The sequence below is a fragment of the Scylla paramamosain genome, chromosome 24 (genome assembly GCF_035594125.1).
Source record: "Scylla paramamosain isolate STU-SP2022 chromosome 24, ASM3559412v1, whole genome shotgun sequence".
Lineage (NCBI taxonomy): Eukaryota > Metazoa > Arthropoda > Malacostraca > Decapoda > Portunidae > Scylla > Scylla paramamosain.
Genome location: NC_087174.1, coordinates 16834861 through 16858526, shown reverse-complemented (window position 1 = coordinate 16858526; position 23666 = coordinate 16834861). Strand labels below are relative to the sequence as shown.

Below are 23666 nucleotides of genomic sequence, written 5' to 3'. Positions count from 1 at the left end.
ATAGCAGTGGTGCCATCTGGTTGAAGCAGAGGAGGGAAAGAAGAAGAAACAAAGTTATTGGAGATATTTTTGGCTAGATGCCAGGAATCACGAGGGGAGATAGATCTTGAAAGGTTTTGACATTTTCTGTTAATGAAGGAGTTTTTGGCTAGTTGGAGAATAGACTTGGCATGGTTTCGGGCAGAAATATAAAGTGCATGAGATTCTGGTGATGGAAGGCTTAAGTACCTTTTGTGGGCCACCTCTCTATCATGTATAGCACGAGAACAAGCTGTGTTAAACCAAGGTTTAGAATGTTTAAGACGAGAAAAAGAGTGAGGAATGTATGCCTCCATGCCAGACACTATCACCTCTGTTATGCGCTCAGCACACAAAGACGGGTCTTTGACACGGAAGCAGTAGTCATTCCAAGGAAAATCAGCAAAATACCTCCTCAGGTCCCCCCAATTAGCAGAGGCAAAACGCCAGAGGCACCTTCGCTTAGGGGGATCCTGAGGAGGGATTGGAGTGATAGGACAAGATAAAGATATGAGATTGTGATCGGAGGAGCCCAACGGAGAAGAAAGGGTGACAGCATAAGCAGAAGGATTAGAGGTCAGGAAAAGGTCAAGAATGTTGGGCGTATCTCCAAGACGGTCAGGAATACGAGTAGGGTGTTGCACCAATTGCTCTAGGTCATGGAGGATAGCAAAGTTGTAGGCTAGTTCACCAGGATGGTCAGTGAAGGGAGAGGAAAGCCAAAGCTGGTGGTGAACATTGAAGTCTCCAAGAATGGAGATCTCTGCAAAAGGGAAGAGGGTCAGAATGTGCTCCACTTTGGAAGTTAAGTAGTCAAAGAATTTCTTATAATCAGAGGAGTTAGGAGAGGTATACAGCACAGATAAATTTAGTATGAGAGTGACTCTGTAGTCGTAGCCAGATGGTGGAAAACTCGGGAGATTCAAGAGCGTGAGCACGAGAGCAGGTTAAGTCATTGCGCACATAAACGCAGCATCCAGCTTTGGATCGAAAAAGAGGATAGAGAAAGTAGGAGGGAAGAGAAAAGGGGCTACTGTCAGTTGCCTCAGACACCTGAGTTTCAGTGAGGAAAACAAGATGAGGTTTAGAAGAGGAGAGGTGGTGTTCTACAGATTGAAAATTAGATGCGGATGCGAATGTGAAAAATTAAGCGGATGTTCCGCGGATGAGGACCTTCAATACATCTCTAGTCTCTTTTCCCAATACATACAAACGAAGGAAATATTTATAGAAGATATAAATTGGCAGTAAACGGCAGCTTTTGTTTCATATTTTAGCATTTGAAGTAATAGGTTTGCACAACGATTCCTTTCCATTTTCATATTTGTTTTTACCTCAAGAAACAATTGAAATTAAAAACAGTTAGATCCGGTTCCGGTCATGATCGACATATTAGCTGTATCAGTAGTAACACCAGTATTACGACTATTTCAAACTTATGGTTGTTGTTGTACTTATTTTTGTTGTTACTCTTATTTTTATTATTATTATTATTATTATTATTATTATTATTATTATTATTATTATTATTATTATTATTATATTTTTATTATTATCACCATTATCATCATCATTATCATTATCATCATCGTCATTATTACTATTAACATTATTACTTTTTGTCCTCCTCTTGCCATAATTTTTATTATTATTATTATTATTATTATTATTATTATTATTATTATTATTATTATTATTATTATTATTATCACTGATGACGTTAATATAATTATCACTATCATTATCATAATTATTATGATCATCATAATCGTTTTTACTAGGGGTGTTAATTTTATTATTATGATCATCACAGTCATGAGAGAGAGAGAGAGAGAGAGAGAGAGAGAGAGAGAGAGAGAGAGAGAGAGAGAGAGAGAGAGAGAGAGAGAGAGAGAGAGAGAGATACAAACCTCAATGAACTGAAGAATTTCATGTTTCTCAGAGTGAGTGACTAAGATGAACCTGCCACGGAGATTGAGTGATTCCTTATATAAGGCCTTCAGGAGCCTTAAGAGAGGGGCAGGACGTTGGACGAGGAAGAGGTAATGTGTACACATGTCGTGTCCAAGCAGTCCGTAGTGCTGCAGCAGTAGGGCGTGCAACTCTTTATCATAACTATTGTTGTGCTGAAAAAAATAATAAATAAACAAATAATAATAATAATAATAATAATAATAATAATAATAATAATAAATAAATAAAAAATAAATAAATAAATAAACAAAAAATAACTGATTAAAAAATCAACTTCTGGTAATACAAGATGAATTATTTAAGAGGGAAAAATGTCAGTGCTACATGTTAAAATCAAATAAATAAATGCATCTTTTAAGTAAATGAGGTTTAGAAACTGGCCTAGACAAGGAATTTAACAAATTTCATGATTTACAATTACTCTTTTGTTATCTACGTCTCTCTCTCTCTCTCTCTCTCTCTCTCTCTCTCTCTCTCTCTCTCTCTCTCTCTCTCTCTCTCTCTCTCTCTCTCTCTCTCTCTCTCTCTCTCTCTCTCTCTCTCTCTCTCTCTTCCCTATAACATGGATATGCACTCCTAATCTAGTGACCAAAGCTATAAAGACCACCAAAATTCATCTTGGAACATCATGGTGATCGTTATGATCCCAAAACCCTCTTTGGGGAATCACTTTCTCGCGTGGTCGGCAGTGCAACCTTCTTTGATAGCGGTGCCCGGCGGCTCCATGAAGCAAAGACTTCCTCTTCGGCTTCCTATGACCGCGATGCTGCGGCGCATTCCATTTTTTTTTTTCTTCTATCAATCAATCATTGAATCAAATTATAGTCCCGGCATGAAGGCGCTGTACTTTATTTTCCATGATGAGGGTCCGAACACCGGTGATAATTTCATAGCGAATTTATCCTTTCTTTATTTTTATTTATTTTTTTTTCAGGCTTTTTGTGAAGGATAGACATTATACATCATAATAATATGTCTGCATGTCTGGGGTGAAGATGGTTCCTCGTTTATGAGAAAAGCTTGGTTCCCCCCCCCAAAAAAAAAGTGTTCTGCGTTCATGGAAAGGAAATCATGACACCCAAAATTTATTCCTTGCATTGATTGGAGGTACAAGATAATGGTTATGGTCCCAGTGTCTCAGGAGCTATGCTTTCTCTGAAATTTGATCCCTGGTGAGGGGATCATCTAATTTTACAGATAGATGAGTCTTTGATTGATTGATTGACTGATATCATAGCACTGCTGCAGAACTCTGATAACAATGATTGCAAGTTAAAATATTAATATTAAAAATAAAAGTACGGTATGATACTTTTATCACCAAAAATGTGAATATAGAAAATGAAATGGGATGAACCAAAAAAAAAGTTAGCTGCAAAGAAAATGATAGGGATGGTAGCAAATAATGAGTTTAAAGTCAAGAGGTACTGACCCCACTGACTTAGAATAGGGTGTCTGGCGTTGTTCGTTTAGTATTCAAGGCACTGTCTGACCCCACTGTCTCAGACATCTGGCATTGTTCGTTACGTGCCCCAGGGCCCAGCGTTGTTCGTTATGTGTCTTCCTCACTTGCCTCCAGGTTCGTCTCATGCAAGGATATAGTTCTGCCCAATAAAATAATTAACAAAAAATAGATAAAAGGGAATTTATAGTTTGCTCAAAAGACAAGCCTTCTCCACAAACATAAGGACTTCATGTCCCGCGGATAAAACACTATCTCCAATTATCAGCGACATCTAGAAAATCACATTTTGATCGCAACAACGGAAAAAATGTATCATTTCTGCAGCTCCACCAGACTGAGACACTCCACTATAAAGTGTCGCAATATAAGAGGAACTAAACAGTCATCACACATTGGTTGTGTCTCCCTGGACATGAGATAACCATGAGAGACGTATATAACCCGTCGGGAGACGGGTTAGCGCAGTTTCTGAACGGTGCTTCTGCGCATGGACATACGTCCGTGGAGGGAAACTAACAGAAGTTATCTCCTCCATCCTATTGGTGGCAACCACCTGCCCACCTACACTGCCAACTGACAAGAACTGCTACCCTTATACGGGGGAATAAATTAGGAAATGGAATGAGGCTAAAAGGAACAACCAGTGTTCCTGCCTCATTAGCCGGCCTATCAGCATTATGAAATATATATACATACATATATATATATATATATATATATATATATATATATATATATATATATATATATATATATATATATATATATATATATATATATATATATATATATATATATGTGTGTGTGTGTGTGTGAGAAGGGAAGAGTAAAATCATTCTTAAAGCAAATGATGATGGCATAAAGCTCTGCTATAAAAAAAGGCAACACTGGAGAGGCTACCGCCTTGGCAGAATGAAGAGAAGATGGCACCATATCCGACACCAACTTCAGATTTTAAATCATCTGTAAATACAGGGATGGAGTCGGAATATTTGAATAGTGTTCTATAAAAATAATGCATGGGAATCAAAATCCGGCAAGAAGTTTTTATTAGGGAGAGCACTGCTGCAGACAGAAATATGTGGGAATTGCATGTAACCAACTCTAGGAAATCTACAGGGTTTAAGGAAAAGTCGGGTGAGATGCATATAGCTGAGAACGTGAATCGCGTGAGACTACCATATAAGAAACTGACTCATGAAGATGATGGACTCGATACCAGCACTTCAACAATAAGGACTGGCGATAGAAATACAATGGAAGAACACCAGCATCCACTAGTAAGCTAGGGAATCCCAGGCGAACACCGGTATGGTCCTCACACGAAGTCAAGCCTAAGTAGCTTATGAATAAATCTCACAACCATACTCCAACTTAGAAAGAATAACAGTTCGGTGCAAGAAGAGAAGGGTCTGCCTGGCAGCGCCTCAACAGGTATGAGGTAATAATCTTAGAAGTGCAATCGCTTTCATACAAGCTGCCTTGATATAAGGAAGCCATTGAAAAGATTTGAGACGTCATCGACATGATGACCAATGACACTGTTTACAGTCATAGCAAAAAAAAAGAAAAAACAGCAAGCTTCTGACAGAACGCCACCAGTTCGTACCCATAAGAAACAACGAGGTAATAGCTACTGTATAAAAATAGGGAGTCAGCCACGGAGACCAAACTCGAACGGAGTAAGTAAAATATCGTGACACCAAGCTGTGTCATGTAGCTTCTCTAAATACAAAAAAATACTGTGACATGGTGTTGTTTATTTGCAAATCCTTCACAAATAAAGGATTCTAAAGACAATAGAAGATCAGTCATAAACCGCATTTTCCGTAAACAATACTGAACAACAGACACACAATTGCGCCTCTACAAGTACCACATGAGCCTGACATTTACCATATTTTCTAGCAATTTACAAATGATCAATGCGAGATGTCCGGAAATCTAGGCAGAGAGTCAGAGGGGCAGAATTTTTGCGTGAATTTTTGCATGGATTGCATTTTGAAAAAAATGAATAAATAAATAAAAATGGGCAGCGTGCGGTCACCTTTATTCGCTGGTTGGTTAGTTTTGGGTTCTTGAGAACATATATTTTACTGTACTTTTTTAAGCTTTTTTTTTTTTTTAAGTTCTCTATTTGCGGTGAGAATTTTAAATCGTACAATAGCAGGCTTACTGAATATTCCCTGGTGTGGATTGATATGAATCAAGTGATATATATATATATATATATATATATATATATATATATATATATATATATATATATATATATATATATATATATATATATATATATATATATATATATATATATATATATATATTGTTACGACCACAGGTTCAACTTCCTTAACCTACCTCCTGCTAGTGTTCTCCCCACATATACATTACACATATACACATACATACATACATACACATATACATTAACAAGCGTAAAATCGCCACCTTGTTTCAACCACCAACTGGGAAGGGAGTATTGCCATTGCCAAACATCTCCAACTTGAGAAAGAATCGCAAACCACGTTCTAGGAGGTACAGCTATGACAAGAGACAAACAAATATGAGGTTTATAATATTCTATGAGTTATCGCTCTCACGAGACAAAATCCATGCTCACAGAATATTATCTCCTGCCGACCAGTGCCATTTACAGCCTCGCAAAGATGGACCAATACCACCCCGACACGGCAAGGCCAGGGGGAGGGAGTAGACTTTTACCATATGGCAGAGAAACTAGGAACCTATGGGTCCAAAACTCTCAACAGAACTCTGAAACCCAATAGCATTTGACAGTACAAAAGACGACAAACCCTAAGACAAGACAACAGACAGAGATGAGCAAAGAGATTCGTTTTCAACGAGATAACTGGCACTTCACACTCAACCATACCCCCTATAACTGGTGTTACTTAAATCGACAGGGAAGAGGTTGCCGCTAGCTCATACACAATACAAATAATAGTAATAATATTAATAATAATAATAATAATAATAATAATAATAATAATAATAAGCGCCGACTCGTATACATAAATATACTACAACTTCGTGCCACTACTCGGTTCTCACAACACTACGTCTTCTCCACCTGTTAACAGAAATCTGGCTGAACAAAGGAGCGCCCACATCTTGGCTCAGAGAAAAGAGGCGCACCCAGACAAGTGAGGGGCAGGAGAAGGGAATGAGGGTGACGCACAAACGCCCGCCTTGATCTTACTACGAGCGGCGAGCTATACAGACTATTATCTTTCAAAAATAATTGTGATCAACTTACAAAGAGTGAATTATGACTACTCTATAGGCAAAACGAAGTCTTCAACTAGATGATATGTGTGACTTAACACGGGGGAACAACAGGAAGTAAGGAAATTAATTATAGAAGTGGAGTAACTATATGCTCGAAGTTTTACAGAAAACACGTGAGACGGACAAAAACTTATCGCGCCTCAGGCATCAGCTTCAATCGCTCTCCCATTCTTTCCTTCTTCTCTCGCTCTTTCTTTCTCCTTCGTTCTGGACTATTTGTGCAGCTCATCACACGCCCTCTCGGAAGTTACACGCAAACGTACGAAATTTTTAGCACACACAACAAATTCAAGGTTCTGCACATGAGTACTCACAAGTATCAGAGCAACTCACATCGTACTTAAACGGCGGCCCATACAGAGAGCATTACAAAAACAACAAACACAGGCATCATAACAACAGGAAATAACAGGGCCCCAAATTGGCCCTTCATACTTAAACTGCCGTTTTCTCCTTCTACACCTACCTTCCTCGAGCTCTGTCTCTGGCTCCGACCCAGGACCTATGATTTCCTCGGCTACACTGATGTGAGGGTTTACTCCTGCAGGGAGTCATATAACTTATCATCCAGCAACTGCGACTGCTCTAGTTTCTCCTTTGACTATCATCTTTTCTCTTCCTTCTCCGTCATCTCTTCTCTGCCTTCACTACTTCTCCATCTACTCTCACCTCTCTTACTCTTTTTACTACACAGTCCACTCTTTTCTCTGCACCCTCTCCTCCACACTTTACAAACACAAAAATCACCAAGCAGCGAAATCCTTACACCCTTACCACACTCAACGCGTCCACCAGGGGCCATAGCCTCCTGGAGCATCATCACGGCACCGACAGGCAACACTCTTCCTGGCTAAACAAATCTCTCCATCGGGCTGCTAAGCAAATTTAACTTACTGGCCCTTTTAATTCTTCGCACTGGAGAACACACTACTCTCACCTCCGGGCCTTCACTGCTCAGACGTTTACTCCAGCTTGCCCGCTCCTGGCTCCTCAGAGCTACCATGTCACACCCATAAAATAAATATAATAAAAGTGCCGCTTTCTCGGTAAAAACTAAATGGTTCTTCCCAGGTGTGACGTGACCAAATCTCTCTCCATGTCAGCCACAACAATACGAGTACTATCACTTTTCGCTCCTAACGCTCGGATGAGCCACCTGCCCCGCCATCGCAAGCTTATCTCCCAGCCCGGTAGTGATACTCTTACCATCCCATTCACTCCCTTCTGCTTCTTCTTCGCCTCCATACTCGGTCTTGACGTTAACGAGATCCCCCAGGGCTTGCTGTGCGTGTCTATCAATGAGTTCCACAGCGCTCACTCGGTCCTCCAAGCGTTTTGCAGCCTGAGTGAGCCCAGCCACCACAGAGACTGACTGTTGGGCCACTCGCCTCCAGAGCAGTCAGTCTCTCATCCAGCTGTCATCCACCCACTACGCCACTTAAAGTGCGTGCAACAACCTCTCTGTGCTGCAGTTCTGCCTTCACCTGGTTTATTTCACTCTGTACCTCAGTTTTCACTTCAGCGCACTTAGTGTCTATTTCTCCCTTTATTGCCTGTAACACGCCACTTACTTCTCGCCTCATAGCCTGTTGTGCTTCACTCATAGCCTGCTGTCTTGCACCAAGGGCTGGTATCATCGCCACATCACCCAGAGTGTGCTCTCCACTCGACTTGGCACTTGTTGGGTCCGCCATCTTGTCTTCCCCCTACCCAGACAAAGGAATTTCACTGTACTAGCCTTCTTCACCTTATTTTTTCCGGCCAAATCCTCACTCCTGACGCCAAACTTATATCGTCGTCCCCTCCTCGTCAGATAGGCCTTCTAGAACACACACGCAGGTTCCGTCTCTTGAGGCGAAGATACAGGTGCCGGGGCGGGGCGGCAGTACTTATTACAGGGGTCCAGGTTGGAACGAGGACTTATCAGGCTATTTCCCTACTGTCTGGCTGTTCACACACACTCAGGGGAAGGGTGCAAGCAAACATTAGAATCCTTTACTGCCTTATATTGACGAAACCACACATGTACAAGTTCAAGGTCACGGGGGCAGGACGGGGCACAAGGGAAGGGTGGACGCCACCACTGCAAACAGTCTTACCCCTAAATCACAGGTCACAGGCTATCACCACAGTCACTGTCGCTTACTATAGTCAGTGTCTCCCAGCACAGGTGTACACAATGGTCACACCTGCGGAGATAGGAAACAAAAGCGAAGCAGAAGGCGGGGCAAGGTGCCTGAGGGAGCTAGACGTCATGGCGTTCCATCTCTCCTACACAGCTCAACGCTTCCCCGGCATGGCTGCCCAGCCCGCTAGATTTATTAAACAGCGTAAATAAACATTTCCTTGCCCTCGCAACAATAACATTAAAATAACATTAAAAATGATAATGATAATGATAACATTAAAATAAAGTTAATGAACACATTTATTTATTTATCTATACAATAATTGATTGACCTACACTTTTAAGTTCTTTTAACCGTGTTTTAATGCTTTCGTCGCAAAAAGAAAAAGATATTAAGGAATGGTTTGCGGTTTGCGGATTTTGTGGTTGCGGAAAAGTAAATGTCAGGAGGTTTGCGGATTTGTAGTTGTGGAAGGTTGATTGTGGGTTTGCGGAGGTGACTTTTGGTTTTCGGTGCTTAGCACTGCCTATCATAAACCTCAAGAGCCTTGCCTTTCAACAAATTAGCAACAAGGCCAACCCATCTCTCCTGAAGCCAATCAAATTCTGAGGCATTCTTGGATCTCCTGAACTATTCCGTTACTTTTCATCAAACTCAGGTACTAACTTCACCATCTGGCTTTCTGCTGTATCTTTCTTCACTCCTCTCCTTAAACCATGAGGTTAATTAAACTCTATTCGAGTCTCCTCCAACTCAAATATTTTGTTTTTTTTACAGCCACTTCCTTCTCTCTCTCGGCCTCAATATCTCAATTTCTTTCTCATACATTCTCGCCTTCTCCTTTTCAGCTTCGAGTAACATTGCCTTCTCCTCGGCCTCAAGCCTTCTGGGTTCCCTAATTTCTTCAGCCTTTAACTTCCTTGCCTCGGCTTCAGCTATCAATTCAAGCCTTCTCAAATCTCTCTCCTTTCAGCCTCCAATCTCTTAGCCTCTCTAGCCTCCTCCAACTCCATTCTCCTCGTCTCCAACTTAAATCTCATCTCTTCAGACATGCCTTCTGTCTGGGAAAATCCACCAAGACTGTGGGCAAAACTGGTACGTCCTTGAGCACTATTTATAGGACTCTGTATCCTGACACCGACCGTGTTAAATCTACACTGCCACTTCCGGGACTCGGGTAGTCAGCCACTCCTACTACCGGTCTTTTCCTTCATGGCGCAAACTGAATACGGGCACACAGAGGACAACGAAACGAACATCACACAACTGTCTCCCCCACGTGGCTACAAAGTTTCTAGCTATCCTGAAGAGGTCGCCAATTTTTGTTGCGATCACAGGTTCCGCCTCTCTCACAGCTGCCACTAACTTGAGTCAACTTTCTTAACCTGCCTTTTGTTTAGGCTAGTGCGGGGCCCACATATACATTTATAGGGTCCGTCTAGTCTCCTGTAACGATTAACAAACGTGAGATCGGCACCGTTTCATCATCAACAGGGAAAGGAGTATTGCCTCTGCCAGACAACTCCAACTTGCTGAGAAAAAAATGGCAAACCATGTTCTAGGAGGTACAGTTACGAAAAGGGACAAACAATTATAAGGATTATAGTACTATATGAGCTACCGCCCTCTCGAGACAAAACCCACCCATGCTCACAGAATATCATCTCCTTCTGCCGACCAGTGCCAATTACAGACTCCCAAAGACGGTCTAATACCAACCCAGCACGGCAAGGCCGGGGGAGGGAGTAGAATTTTACCGTATGACAGACAAACTAGGATCCTCTGGGTCCAAAGCTTTCAACAGAACTCTGAAACCCAGTAGTATTTGACAGTTCAAAAGACGACAAATCCAAACACAAGACAACAGACAGGGAAGACCAAAGGAACTCATTGTCACCACGAGCTAACTAGCACTCCGCACCTATAACACTATGACTGGTGTGATACGTACTTAAATCTATTTAAGTATTATATTTCAAAAATCATTGTGAGCAACAAAGTCTGGGAGGATTATGACTACTCTATGGGAAAGACGAACTGTTAAACTAAATGATATGTGAGACTTTACATGGAGGAACAACAGGAAGTGAGGAAAATTTAATCATAGAAGAGGAGTAACTATATGCTTGATATTTAATAGTTAACATGTGGGAGAAAGATAGGTACTTATCCCGCTTTAGGCATCTGCTTCACTTGTCTCGATCTCGCGTTCTTTCCCTCTTTCCCTTTTGGGTTTCTATTCCTTCCTCACTATTTGCGCAGCTCATCATAATATATATATATATATATATATATATATATATATATATATATATATATATATATATATATATATATATATATATATATATATATATATATATATATATATATATATGAGGTGAACAGGGACAAACCACGAAATCTTCATTTACTGAAGTTCCAACGTTTCACCTTAAGCTACAGGCATTATCAGGCAATTCATTCATGGCCTGAAGAATATATATATATATATATATATATATATATATATATATATATATATATATATATATATATATATATATATATATATATATATATATATATATATATATATATATATATATATATATATATATATATATATATATATATATATATATATATATATATATATATATATATATATATATATATATATATATATATATATATATATATATATATATATATATATATATATATATATATATATATATATATATATATATATATATTCATATATAAACATTTATTAATAGCCAATAAAGTCAGTACGTAGTATGATTTATGTATTATTAGGCCAGGCTTTTTATAAGCATAAGCTTTTCAGGCACAAAATAATAAAAATCTTAATAATAACAAACAATAATAATAATAGAATTTATAGTAGTTGAGAAAAAATAATGAAATATTAAACATACAAAAAACAGACTAATAAACTAATAAACTAGGATTTATGATGAAAATATAATATAAACTAAAAGAAACAAAGCAAAATCAATACGCAAATAATAAAGACAAAAAATAATAATTAATAAATAAATGAATGAATATATAAACAGGAAAAGAAAAACATACAATGTACAGCAAATTGAATACGATACAAGACACAGTACTATATAGGGAACAGGAGGGATGATGTTAGTTGGAACTGAAGAAAAAGAAGGCAATCTTGTCATAAGAATTAATAAGAATTCAACAGATGACACTTGTTTTTTTTTTTTTTTTTTTTTTTAATGTAGAGAGAGGGAGCATTCTTAATATCCTGAGGAAGGGAATTCCAGATTAAATGTCCTAAGTACATGGTGGAGTGTCGGTAGAGTGTAAGGCGATGGGATGGATGGCAAAGCTGTTCTCTGTCGAGTGGGATATTGATGAGAAGGAAGTGAGGCACTGAGCTGATTTTTGTACATACAGTTTGCAATTGAAAGTTTAGTTATATCTTGAAGTTTAATAATTTTTGTTATTAAATAGAAGAGTAGTGTGTTCGAGGTAAGAACTTTTTCTGATAATTCTAATGATTTTCTTATGTAGTCTGTCCAGGCATTTCAGATGGTGGCATAAGTGGTACTCCAAATATTGATTACAGTAAAGAAGGTGTGGATATATATGTGCATAATACAAGGTTTGATAAATACATGGTTTATATGGGATTTAAAGTTAAGGTTTTCGTCAAACATTACTCCCAAAAACTTAAAACTGGTTGTTCTACTTATAATGTTATTATTGATTGTTAATTTAGGCAAGACATCATTTAATTTATTAGAAAATAACATAGAGTAAGTTTTATTGGTATTAATAGTCTATTACTTAGGCACCAGTTGTGTAATTTTATAAGATCTTGATTAGCTTGTAAAAATAATGTTTCATTATTTGAGTTTGTGAAATACAAGGTCATGTCATCAGCAAAGAGGATGGTATTAGCAGAGGTGAAAATATTAGTAATATCATTGATATACAGAGTGAACAGAATAGTTTCAAATACACTCCCTTATGGGAGACCAGTATAAATATTTCGTGTGGAAGACTTATGACTATCATTTATTTGTACATTGAGATCTGTTTGTTTGATAGTCTTGAAACCAGGAGTGTAGCTGTCCACGTACACCATAAAAAAAATATAATTTGTCAAGTAGAATCATGTGGTTAACTGTGTCGAAAGCTTTGGAAAAGTCAACAAAGATGGATAAAACTGATAGTCTACTGTTAAGAGATGAGTAGAGGTGAGAGGAAAAATAGTTAAGGGCATCATAAGTGCTAGAACCAGACCTAAACCCATATTGACATTTACTCAAAATTTTCTTACTTTAAATATAGGCTACTAATTTATTCTTCATTAGTAATTCAAATATTTTGGAGAATAGAGACAGGATAGAAATGGGACGATAATTCTTAGACTCATCTTTAGGACCAGACTTATGCACGAGTGTAATAATTATCTTTAAATAAGAGGGAAATTTACCTGTGGATATTGATTGATTGAAAAGTATTGCAATAGGGTAAGCAATTTCCTCGGAGTTACGTTTAAGTATGTTGACGATTTCATTAACATTTAACTGTTTATTTTTCATAATCTTGATAACATTCATCATGTCAATAGAATTGACTGGAGGGAAAATCAATGAGTTTTGATAACTTCCATGAAGATATTCAGTGGCATTTCTGATAGCAGGGGGTAGTGCATCATTGAGTCTGGTAGCAATTTCACTAAAATGTTCATTAAGAGCTTCTGCTACTTCTTCAGCCTTGTTAAGTGAGACATCTTTATGGAATAAAGTGGGTATCATTATTTTTGGTTGATGACCCACTAATCAATTAATGATTAATATATATATATATATATATATATATATATATATATATATATATATATATATATATATATATATATATATATATATATATATATATATATATATATATATATATATATATATTGAGTGTATAAATGGGCAGGAGGTTTTCTCTTGTACATATTTCGTTGAAAGTGATACTGAGTTCATCGTTTATGATTTTCTTCATGATGTTTTCTTTTTCTCGAAGGAGTGTCTTATTCTCTTTTGTAAGGATATTGATGATTTTCCCGTAGGATATCATCTTCGTCAGATCGCGATTTCGGGGCCTTGACCCTTCTTCAGTGGCAGAGGAGGTTGTCTTCACGGAGGTTGTGTAGAAAATGACAGGCCAAAATAATAATAATAATAAAGAGAGAAAAGATGGGGAGGGGGAAGTGGGAATAGTGGGAAGAATGGGGGTGATAAGAAGGGAATTGTAGTAGGAGAAATAGTCACTGGGGCTTGACCCAGGCGCAATTTGAATATTTGTTTTGTTATTACGGAGGACATAAGAACATAAGAAATAAGGGAAGCTGCAAGAAGCGACCAGGCTTACACGTGGTAGTCCCTGTATGAAACACACCTACCTATTTCCATCTGCTATCCCCATCCATAAACTTGTCTAATCTTCTCTTAAAGCTCTCTAGTGTCCTAGCACTAACTACATGATTACTGAGTCCGTTCCACTCATCTACCATTCTATTTGAGAACCAATTTTTTCCTATCTCCTTCCTAAACCTAAATTTTTCAAGCTTGAACCCGTTATTTCTTGTTCTACCATGGTTGCTGATCCTAAGAATTTTGCTTACATCTCCCTTGTTATAACCCTTATACCACTTAAAGACTTCTATCAGGTCCCCTCTTAACCTACGTCTCTCTAATGAATGTAATTTAACAGCTTCAACCTCGCCTCGTAAGGGATACTCCTCATCCCCTGTATCCTTTTAGTCATTCTCCTCTGTACTGATTCTAATAGACCTATATCTTTCCTGTAATGTGGGGACCAGAACTGCACAGCGTAGTCTAGATGAGGTCTGACCAGCGCCAAGTATAACTTTAATATTACTCCCGGCCTTCTACTTTTAACACTCCTAAAAATGAATCCTAGTACCCTATTTGCCTTGTTTCTGGCTTCTAGGACGTACCGTTTGAAACGAGATATGTTTATGTGAAAGTGGCAAGGGAGACAAGGTCCTCATCAGGGGAAGCAGAAGAGTCCGCCACCAACCGAGCAAGCCAAGCCCAACACAGCCGGAGCCACGGACGCCGCTCACGCACCCAAACCCCGGGCCCTAACTCCGCACATGCTCGGGGCTAGACTATCCAGAGCCTGGGAATGTGTAGTAAATATACCTAGCACCTCTAATGTAATTTTGGGTCCAGAATTTCTAAAACTTCGCAAATGAGTACGCTTCACGGTCGAAGGATCGCAGCAACTATTAGCTATTTTCGGGATCTTTACCCTTGTGCATCACCTCTTACTTTAACTCTCTCTCTCTCTCTCTCTCTCTCTCTCTCTCTCTCTCTCTCTCTCTCTCTCTCTCTCTCTCTCTCTCTCTCTCTCTGCCGTTTCTGGTATTAGTGCTATACACACACAAAAAAAATAAATAAAATAAATATATATATATATATATATATATATATATATATATATATATATATATATATATATATATATATATATATATATATATATATATATATATATATATATATATATATATATATATATATATATATATATATATATATATAATTTATTTATTTATTATTATTTTTTTTTTTTTCATCTTAAAAGTGATGGTAAAGTCTTACTTGAGCTTCAAGTGAAGTCGTAAGCCTCATTAGTATTACAGGATATGAAGAAGTACCACTTCCAACTTTCTTCTGGAAAAAAAAAAATATATATATATATATATATATATATATATATATATATATATATATATATATATATATATATATATATATATATATATATATATATATATATATATATATATATTTTTTTTTTAGGTAGGAGGGACATTGACCACTGACACCTAACTTCATAGAAGCTGTTTTAGCTAGAGATGAGATGTAAAGTTTCAAGTTCAGTTTATAAGTAAAGGACAGACCGAGGATGTTCAGTGTAGAAGAGGAGAACAGCTGAGTATCACTGAAGAAGAGGGGATAGTTGTCTGGAAGATTGTGTCGAGTTGATAGATGGAGGAATTCAGTTTTTCCAGACATTGAACAATACCAAATTTGCTCTGCCTCAATCAGAAATTTTTGAAAGATAAGAAGTCAGGCGTTCTGTGGCTTCCCTGCGCAAAATGTTTACTGCCTGAAGGGTTGGACGTCTATGAAAAGACGTGGAAAAGTGCAGGAGAGGATAGGACAAGAAGTTTGGTTTAGAAGGTCATTGATGAATAATAAGAATAGAATGGGTGACAGGACAGAACTTTGAGGAACACCACTGTTAATAGATTTAGAATAACAACAGTGACCGACTACCACAGCAGCATTAGAACGGTCAGAAAAGAAACTTGAGATGAAGTTACAGAGAGAAGGATAGAAGCCGCAGAAGGGTAGTTTGGAAATCAAAACTTTGTGCCAGACTCTATGAAAAGCTTTTTGATATATCCAAGGCAACAACAAAAGTTTCACCAAAATCTCTAAAAGAGGATGACCAACACTCAGTAAGGAAAGCCAGATCATCAGTAGAGTGACTTTGACGGAACCCGTACTGGCGATCATATAGAAGATTGTGAAGTGATAGATATTTAAGAATCTCCCTGTTGAGGATGGACTCAAAAACTTTAGATAGGTAGGAAATTAAAGCAATAGGACAGTACTTTGAGAAATTAGAACGGTCGCCCTTTTTAGGAACAGGCTGAATGTAGGCAAACTTCCAGCAAGAAGGAAAGGTTGACAGACAGGGATGAAACAGTTTGACTTGGCAAGGTGCAAGCACGGAGGCACAGTTTCAGAAAACAATAGGAGGGACCCCATCAGATCCATAATCCTTCCGAGGGTTTACACCAGCGAGGGCATGGAAAACATCACTGCAAAGAAGTAGCATGAAGTAGTCAGAAGGTGGAGGAGAGGGAGAAACAAGCCCTGAATCGTCCAAGGTAGAGTTTTTAGCAAAGGTCTGAGCGAAAAATTCAGCTTTAGAGATAGATGTGATAGCAGTGGTGCCATCTGGTTGAAGTAAAGGAGGGAAAGAAGAAGAAGCATAGTTATTGGAGATATTCTTGTCTAGATGCTAGAAATCACGAGGGGAGTTGGATCTTGAAAGATTTTGACATTTTCTGTTAATGAAGGTGTTTTCGGCTAGTTGAAGAACAGACTTGGAATAGTTCCGGGCAGAAATATAAGTGCGTGAGATTCTGGAAATGGAAGGCTTAAGTACCTTTTGTGGGCCACCTCTCTATCATGTATAGCACGAGAACAAGCTGTATCAAACCAAGGTTTGGAAGGTTTAGGTCGAGAAAAAGATTGAAGAATGTACGCCACCATGCCAGAACAACCTCTGTTATGCGCTCGGCACACAAGCATGTTATGGCTCGGAACCGGAAGAAGTAGTCATTCCGAGGAAAATCAGCACAATACCCCCTCAGGTCCCCCAACTAGTAGAGGCAAAACACCAGAAGCACCTTCGCTCAGGGGGATCCTTAGGAGGAATTGGATCTATAGGACAAGATACAGATACGAAATATTGATCGGAGGAGCCCAATGGAGAAGAGAGGGTGACAGCATAAACAGAAGGATTAGAGGTCAGGAAAAGGTCAAGAATGTTGGGTGTATCTCCAAGACGATCAGGAATACGAGTAGGGTGTTGCACAAATTGCTCCAGATCATGGGGGATAGCAAAGTTGAAGGTTTGTTTACTAGTATGGTCTGTGAAGGGAGAGGAAAGAAAAAGCTGGTGGTGAACATTGAAGTCTCCAAGAATGAAGATCTCTGCAAAAGAGAAGAGAGTCTGAATGTGTTCCACTTTGGAAGTTAAGTAGTCAAAGAATTTCTTCTATTCAGAGGAGTTAGATGAGAGGTATACAGCACAGATAAATTTAGTTTGAGCGACTCTGTAGTCGTAGCCAGATGGTGGAAAAATCGGAAGATTCAAGAGCGTGGGGGCAAGAGCAGGTTAAATCGTTGCGCACATAAATGGAACATTGAATTGAAAATGAGGATAGAAAACGTAGAAGGGAACAGAAAAGGGGCTACTGTCAGTTGCCTCAGACACCTGAGTTTAAGTGAGGAAAAGAAGATGAGGTTTAAAGAAGGAGAGATGGTGTTCTACAGATTGAAAATTAGATATTAGACCGTGAATGTTGCAAAAGTTATTGAAGAAAAAAAATTGAGGGCGGGGTGTGTCAAGACAATTAGGATTGTTGTCAGAAGGGCAGTCCGACCTGGGGACATTTGTGGTCCCCTCCCCAGATGGGTACTCTGAGGCTGGTGTAGGAGTCGCCATGCCTCCCCTCCTCCAGCGGCCTCGCTGCACAAGACTTTCTTCTTTCTCTCACCCCTATTCTGTCCACCTCTTTAATGCAAGAGTTAATCAATATTCCAAATCATTCATCCCCTTCTCTGGTAAATTCTGGAACTCCCTTCCTGCTTCTGTATTTCTACCTTCCTATAACTTCAACTCTTTCAAGAGGGAAGTTTCAAGACACTCCTTCAGTTTTTGACTACCACTTCAGACACTATTCGGAACCGGCATCTCAGTGGACATATTTTTGTTTTTTATTAGATTTTTGTTTCCCTTGGTCGGTGTCCCTCTTATATATATATATATATATATATATATATATATATATATATATATATATATATATATATATATATATATATATATATATATATATATATATATATATATATATATATATATATATATATATATATATATATATATATATATATATATATATATATATATATATATATATATATATATATATATATATATATATATATATATATATATATATATATATATATATATATATATATATATATATATATATATATATATATATATATATATATATATATATATATATATATATATATATATATATATATATATATATATATATATATATATATATATATATATATATATATATATATATATATATATATATATATATATATATATATATATATATATATATATATATATATATATATATATATATATATATATATATATATATATATATATATATATATATATATATATATATATATAATAAGCAGAACCAAAAACGCTAGAGGCACCTCCGGTTTGGGGGATCCTTAGGAGAGATTGGAGCGATAGGATAGGTTACAGATATGTGTTTGTGATCGGAGGAGACCAAGTAAGGGTGACAACATAAACAGAAGGATTAGAGGTGAGGAAAAGATGAAGAATGTTGGGCGTGTCCCCAAAACGGTGAGTCAGGAATACGAGTAGGGTGTTGCACAAGTTGCTCTAGGTCATGGAGGGTAGCAAAGTTAGAGGCTAGTTCACTGTGATGGTCAGTAAATGGAGAAGATAGCCAAAGCTAGTGGTGAACATTGAAGTCTCCAAGAATGGAAATCTTTGCAAAAAAGGAAAGAGAGTTAAAATGTGCTTCACTTTTCTTATAGGCAGAGGAGTTAGATGAGAAGTATACAGCACAGAAAAATTTAGTTTGAGAGTGACTTTGTAGTCGTAGCTAGGTATTGGAAAATTCTCAAGATTGAAGAGCGTGGGCACGAGAGCAGGTCAAGTAGTTGGGCATATACACGCAACGTCCAAGGTTTGGACTGAATGAGGATAAAGAAAATAGGAGGGAAAAGAAAAGGGGCTATTTTCGGTTGCCTCTGACGCCTGTGTTTTGGGGAAGAAAAAAGATGAGGTTTAGTAGAGAGGTGGTGTTCTACAAAGTGAAAATTAGATCTAAGGCCTCGAATGTTGCAGAAGTTAATGGAGAAAAAGTTGAGGGGTGTCAAGACACTTAAGGTCGATATCAGAACAGCAGACTAACCTGGGTACATTTGTGGTCTTCTTCCCAGACTGAGACTCCGAAGCTAATGTAGGAATTGCCATATTTAATTTTAAATCTTGTGTGAAGGGTGAGTGTGTAAGTAGGTGTATGTAATTTTGTGTGAATTCAGAGTTGTCTTTAGAGGGCAGGGTGTGACTCCCCCGTTTTGTCATGAGACACAAAGGGAAACGTTCAGTGAAGTCACAGCTGGGTTTAATGATAAGTTCACAGGACCTGTTGGTCCAGTGCTTCAGACTTCACCGGATGTAATTATCGTTCCTGCAGATGTCTACTACCTCCTTCTTGTAATTACGGCACACACACACGTGTGTGTGTGTGTGTGTGTGTGTGTGTGTGTGTGTGTGTGTGTGTGTGTGTGTGTGTGAGAGAGAGTGCTCACACGACCTGCTTGCTTAATTTAGTTGTCGAAGTTTAGCCTTCGAAAGAAACCCGTTATTTGATATGAAAAATAACCATGCTCTCTCTCTAATTGTTATCATCAAAAATAATATTAAATGAAAATATTACTTACCATTGGTGTGGTTAAGAAGATATCAACAGCAGGAAGAAAAGTTGAGTCGAAGGTAATCGCCAGGGCGCACTCCCCACCATTCCCCTCTTGCGTGACAGCGTGTAGCAAGGAGACCACGGACCACCACAGCCCAGAACTAAGGCTCGTGCCATATGTTGTATTGAGATAAACGTCTGGGATATTGTTCCCCATTACCGTCCTCGAAAAAATCTGTATCAGTAGAGTATGATGTATTAGTGCTTTGCGGTTTTGTTACAGAGAATCCGTTCGCCATGCAATGTGGAAGATTTAGAAGGTACAAAAATTCTCATACTGCCATTGTTCTGACCAAATACATTTTTTTTTTATTCCTGTTGTCAATTACTATTGATTCTAATATACACTTCAATAAATTGTAACAAGCCACTGTATAAAATTTATTTATTTATTTATTTTTCTTATGTAGGAAGGACACCGGGCAAAGGCAACAAAAATTGCAATAATAATAATAATAGAAAAAAAGACCCACTGAGGTGCCGGTCCCCGAACAGAGTCGAAAGCGTTAGTTAAAAAAATACAGGATAAGTGTTTTGAAACCTCCTTCTTGAAAGAGCTGAAATCATAGGAAGGAGGAAATACTGAAGCAGGCATGGAGTTCTAGAGTTTCTAGAGCATAGAAAGGGATGAATGATTGCGAATACTGGTTAACTCTTGCAATAGAGAGGTACACAGAATAGGGATGAAAGAAAGATCTTAATTGTATGCATGCAGTTGGGAAGATCAGAAGAGCAGTTGGCATGAAAATAACGGTAGAAGATAGCAAGAGATGCAGCACTGCCCCAAACCATAATTTTCCAGTTATTTCCATCTAAACAAAATAGAAAAAAAAGTTATTTTGATACTAAAAATTTGTTTTTGTTGTTAGAACAATGAATTTACATTTTGCCTTATTTCATTATAGTATGAGTTACTATTGGTTCTCACATCAGGTAAAGACCTTTGCAAAATCTCAGTTGCTTATCTAGTTGCTTTTAAAATGTTGTAAATAAGTTAAAGCAATGAGAGAAAGAATATAAAGTGTTTTAATAAAATCCCAGATCTAGCAAGAAATTTCTCATATTTAGAAGAATTTGCTTACATTTCAGAAATCTTCTGAAATTTTCCAGTGTTCTACCAGACACTTTTAGAAGTTTCTAGAACATTTTAGAACATTATAATGAATGGGAACATTTCCATAATATTTTAGAACTTTCTAGAATACAGTAGAAATACGTAGAAGCATCAAGAATTTTATAGAATCTGCATTTTTTTTAATAATTCATAACATTCTAAAATAGGTTCAAGAATATTCTAGAAAGATTGAGAATATTCTGGAACACATTCTAGAAAGACTAAGAATATTCTATCTAGAATACTGCTTGACAATATAAGAGTAGGGTCTTGCAGACTACCAATCAGTTCTGCTTTGGCTGCCTCAGGACACATCACAAGAGGTGAAATGGCATTAAGAGGCTGAAATCATTCTCCAGATGCATTCTGCCACATATGTGGTCAATTCAGCAAGACAAAGAAGCAAAGAAGTTCTTTGTGATAGCATCTGGGAAAAATATTTGAAGCTTGCAAAGCATATTTTGTTGTGCTAGTTGGGGACCAAGACAAGACCTCATTTTGCTTGTGGGCATTGTAAGGAGAACATTAGAAGGTAAAATAGCTCTCAGTTTTTCAAGATTAAAATCCAATTAAGAATTAAGAATAAAAATAAAATGTTTAACTGAAACTCATACTGTTGTTCTTTTACAGGATGGTAAAGAGCGGAAAATAGAGCCATGAAATTTGCTATTCCTAGAGTATGGCTTGAAACTACTGATCACTCAACTGACTTTTTTTTTTTTTTTTTTTTGCATAGTGGATCCTTCCAAACGCCGATATGGGAAAAATGTACCTGCTGTTTTCTATCTAGACATTTCATCTTCCTTTGCACCAGTACAACACATTGCTGATCTTTCTGTAGCAGATCATCCAAAAAGAAGTCAACTATCAGAAGAAAGCAGCAAGTCAGGAGATGAGCTAAACAGAGAGGAAGACTGTGACATCACAGATACAGTTGTAGTTAGGAGAAACCCTTACTACCCAAACCAAAGAGACCTTAATGACCTCATCAGAGGTCTTGGTTTGACAAACTGAAATGGTGTGCTTTTGATTTCGAGGCTGAGGGAATGGGATTTACTTGATGATAGTGTGCAAGTGACCAGCCAAAGGAAACGTCACAAACATTTCTCCAGCTTATTTGCAAAGGAGGACAGGCTATGCTACTGAAGTGATGTGTCAGGTTTGTTTGATGCTATTGTAATTGCCTGCAATGTAGATGAATGGAGACTCTTCATTGGAAATAAGCATCCATTTCTGCCTCTTGCTCATTCTGTGCATCTTAAGGACTACAACAGCGTAAAGCTTCTGCTGGAAACTTTGAACTACAACAAGTATGGCTGGGAAGTTACTGGAGACCTCAAAATGGTGGCTTTCTTGATCGGATTGCAAGGAGGTTTTATTAAGAATCCCTGTTTTCTTTGCCTTTGGGACAGTAGAGACAGAGTAGCACATTACCAGAGGAAGCACTGGCTCCCGAGGGCTGACACTACAGTGGGAGCACACAATATCAAACATGAGCCATTGGTGAATCCTCAAAAGGTTTTGTTTCCTCCACTACACATCCAACTGGAACTCATGAAACGGTTTGTTACTGTTCTTGACAAGGAGTCTGCTGCCTTCAAATATCTTCAAAACTACTTTCCTAAGCTTTCAGTGGCAAAGGTGAAAGATGATATCTTCACTGGACCACAAGTAAGGAAAATTATTAAGTGCTCAGAATTTCTACAGAAACTCACAGAATAGGGGAAAAAGCTTGGGAGTGTTTCATTGTTGTAGTACAGGGTTTTCTTGGCAACAACAAGGCTGATAACTATATGGAACTGGTTGAAACTTTAGTGAAAATCTATGGTGAGATGAGCTGCAGAATGTCCTTAAAGGTCTATACGAGTATTATATATGTTCATTTCGACAACTTCAAGTAGAATATGGGGACATATTCAGAAGAACAAGGGGAGCGCTTCCACAAGATATAATGAACTTTGAACAGAGATATCAGGGATCCTCCAATGAAAACATGATGGGAGACTACATTTGAGGGCTCATACGTGAAAGTGATTTGTTGTATTTACGCAAATCAAGAAAAAAAAAACTGTTCATTTTTAATCATACAAAAATTGTTTCAGAAGTTTGAAAATATTTTTTTGTCATTTGAATTTTTTTTTTTTTTTTTTTTGTCCAAAAATGGAGAAAATGGTGAAATTTAGCTATTTTTTTTTAATCACTCTAAAAGCCACAAAAGCAAAGTTTGACAGGAATAATGGACAT

At 37.7% G+C, this 23666-nt stretch overlaps 1 long non-coding RNA gene across 2 annotated transcripts; it reads right to left on the bottom strand.

The window, feature by feature from the left end:
• Window positions 1-1933: 1933 nt before the first annotated feature.
• LOC135112950 (uncharacterized) lies at window positions 1934-20477 on the bottom strand. Of its 2 annotated transcripts, none has more exons than XR_010274633.1 (3): window positions 20274-20477; window positions 15552-15623; window positions 1934-2144 (listed from the first exon to the last, which is right to left on the bottom strand). It is a non-coding gene; the product is annotated as an uncharacterized LOC135112950 (long non-coding RNA). The 2 variants fall into 2 exon arrangements; XR_010274634.1 differs by having other exon boundaries at window positions 15552-15620; window positions 20274-20476.
• Window positions 20478-23666: the final 3189 nt, after the last annotated feature.